A 3,590-nucleotide genomic window follows, 5' to 3' on the forward strand; every position below is an offset into this window, starting at 1 on the left:
GCCCAGGCCCGGGCGGGGTTGAGGCGCGCAGGCGGCCTGTTACTGCCGGCCGGGCCGCCTCGTCTGAGGGACGGGGGTCTCGGTGGAACCCGCCCGGGACCAGATATCTGCCGTCGCGGGGCCTGGGGGGGGGTCCCGGGCTCCCTCCCTCCCTCCCTCAGGGAAGGGTGCTGAGGAGAAGGCGCCGTGTAGCGCGTGAGCCTTTTTGTCCGCCCCGAGGAGTTTTGTCTTCCATTGCACTATAGTCTCGGCTTCAGGTCCGGGTCTCTCAGCGCCAGGTGCGGTGCTCGGAGGTTGTTCGAACGGGCGGGAGTGCTGGTACCTGCCTCCCCCCGCAGGCGAAGGGGTGAGGAGGCTGCGGTAGCGCAGAGGGGAGCGCTCGGGCAGGGGTAGCTTCAAGTACGTACTGCAGCTGTACCCGACAAAACTGGCCTTTGAGTTAAAGCTTTTGGTTTGCGGGGTTTTTGTTTGGTTTTGGGGTTTTTTTTTTCCTTTTTGTTCCTTTAGGGGTTTTGGCCTGCACGGTGATTGGTACCAAACTTTGCTTCGATTATCAAAAAAAACCCTCAAAACAACTCACATTAGACCTTTTTCCTCATTTCTTAACGTCCACTTTACAAACAAAACTGGTAGTCCCATACTGTACATATAACAATACAGCTCATGTACATGAGAGAGTGTGAGTGACTTAAGGCAAACCCCTTCTCTAACAGCAAAAACTAGAGTAGAATTTAGACCCTTCTCTCCATCTGGAAAACAGCTATATCATTTCTTTTCCATGTTTGAAACCCCATTGTAACAGCAGGCACAACATTACAATACTTAATCCAATGATTCCTTGGTATGCTTCCCCATGGAGCCTGCTAAATCACAATGAAAAAGCTTTCCTTGTGTCCTCAAACTTTGAGGAAGTCACATGTAACCATAGAGCCCTTTAAAGCAAGGCATCTGTTCTCCGACTGACATCCAAAGTTACAGTCTACAAAATATAGGACCTCAGATAAAAAATAATCAATACCTTCCCTGCCTAAAAGAGGACAGGAGTAGAGCAAAGGAAAAAGGCTCAGATAAAATTGCAAGACATTTCAGTTTTATTAAGAATAACTTACATACAAATAAATTATCTTTAAAAATACTATAATACATTTTTATATTAAGTTTAAATTAAGTCTTAGAAGTTGCATTGGCCTTTTCTGCAATCAGCAATCTGATTCTGTTCTTGAATCTTGTTCCGGTTCATCTTCATCATCCTCAGTATCTGAGTCTTCATAAAAGGAAATTGTAGCTTGAACTGGAAAGTTCTTCAGAAGTGCTTCAGCTTCCTGGTATAAGTAATCATAGCACCTTGATTTGGGCCAAAATAGTCTGAAACAAGTATACAAGAGGTTTGCTTATTGTTATTACATATTCTACTTGGAAGCTGACAGACAAGAAACAGCAGTGAAATTCTGTTAAGACAAGCATCCTACAGAGTTTTTCCTCACATGCTCAATTGCTAAACTGCTTTCCACATTTAGATAGAAAAAATATTCTCTGGATTCTGTATTTTCATCTGAAGAGATAAAGATGCACTTAAAGTGCTAGTTATGCAGCAAAACTACTCTGAAGACCAAGGTTCACTGCATCTGAAACTTCCTGCTCCAGTACCTCATTAACAGTATTACTTGGGGATCTTATCCAAGTAGTGCTGCCCTCACTGAAACAATTCCTGGGGAATATAGTGGATCTCAAACAGGATCCCCAGTATATTTGGATTAGATTAGTAGTTTTGTTACTGAAGGTCCCCAACCTAGGTAGTTGTTTGCAATGGTGTGAGACAAATCTCAAAGTGAAAGGAATGATAAAGGTCTAGGGGGATCAGACCTTGATATTTCACCCATCTTTCCAAGAAGAATCATCCAAGAGACTGTTTATGGAAGATGCCCCATGGGTCTAGATTTTAGTCTGTGTTGTATCCAGAAATTAACATAAAAATTGCTGACAATATGGTGGTTAGCAACGGCTATCAGCTAGTGAGATAATATGTTGCAATTAATATATGCCACAGTTTCGGTTCCTTTTCAGCTAGCATCCTCTTTTGCTTACAGTTTGGAAGGAGATGCGAGAAACAGACAATAGAAGTCCCAAGAGCTGAGGGTCTAGCACATTGCAACATGATTAAATGCTGACTACAGATTGTTTGTAATAGAAATACATTAAGAAACAGAACTAGATGGTTTTCTAGCAATTACAAAAGTGCTTTCTAGGCTACTGTGTAACAGAACGCTGCTTCCTTTGCAGCACAAAGTAACTGGCACTCGCTTTATAACATTTCTCAGTTCCCAGTGTTCCCTGCAGCATTCACTGGTACCTAAGCATGCGAGCTGTCACAGCGAAGTCAGAATCTGTGCACTTGCTTAGATAGTCTGTGCATCAGTATTTGAAAGATCAGAGCCTAGATTTGAGAGAAAGCTGCATCTCGCCTGGAAGAGCTACCTGTGCAGTTACTTTAAGCACCTTGCAACACCCACTAGTACTTCTGAATACAGACTCTCCTGCAGATTCTATAACTGTAGTTATTTTCTTTATTTCCTTTTCAGAACTGACAGTGCAGGCACTATCGTCACCTTCATCATTAAAGCACTAGTTACATGAGTATTTTCCTCAGCAATGCTGGCTTAGTCAGTCCCTACCCTCTCCTCCTGCCACTCTGTCCCATGCCTGCACCTGCTTCCTCACGCTGGGACGACACTGGAGGTTTGCACAGCAAGACAGCCTAGGAGCTATCCCCCTTCCTTTTTTTAATTCCGGGCACAGGAGTGAGTAGCAAGGTGCTTCAGCCAACCCTGCCACCGCAAAAAAAGAAAAGCCCCCAAAACCACAACCAAACCACGTAACTGTGTAACATGTCTAAGTCCCACGCCACAGAAGCGTGCCAACATCTCCTCTTAACGATCTGGTGAATCCACAAGTGCTGACAACCGTTTGCCCCAAGGACCTGTCAGTTCAAGAGCGCTTCGGTGGCCGGATCCCTCCGAAGGCACTTTTCATCTCTACATAAATACGTGGGTGGGAACAAAAGGGGCGGGCGAGCGAGCGCTGGCCCACCCCGGCCCTCCGCTGGCCCAGCAAGGGACGCTTCCCCCGGGATCGGCCGTCCCGAGCTCCCCCCGCGGGACCCGCCGGCGGCCCCCCGGGGCACCCACTTACCTGACGGGGTGCGTGTACTGCGCCGGCTTTGGGGAGAGGTCCGGGAGCCCGCGGGGGCTGTGAGGCTGCGGAGGAGAGAGCAGAGATCAGGCCGCCGGCACGGCACCCAGCCCGAGCAGACCCCCACACACCCCCCTCACACACACACACACACCCCCGGGACTCCCTAGACACCACCCACTCGCCCCACTCACCGCGGCGGGGCCGGGGCCGCTCCGCCGGCCCGCCTCACCGGGCGCGGGTACCCAGGGCCTCCAGAAGGGCGCGGACCTGCGGGGCAAGGGCAGGAACGTTAGGGAGGAAGAGGAGGAGGAGGAGAGGGGCGAGTGCCCCTGCAGGGGCCTCGGCGGCGAGGGCGGGCGGGGGCAGCCGCGCCCCGTCCCTCCGCCCTCCATCCTCCA

The sequence above is a fragment of the Haliaeetus leucocephalus genome, unplaced genomic scaffold, assembly GCF_000737465.1.
Source record: "Haliaeetus leucocephalus isolate CR32 unplaced genomic scaffold, Haliaeetus_leucocephalus-4.0 Scaffold195, whole genome shotgun sequence".
NCBI classification, from domain to species: domain Eukaryota; kingdom Metazoa; phylum Chordata; class Aves; order Accipitriformes; family Accipitridae; genus Haliaeetus; species Haliaeetus leucocephalus.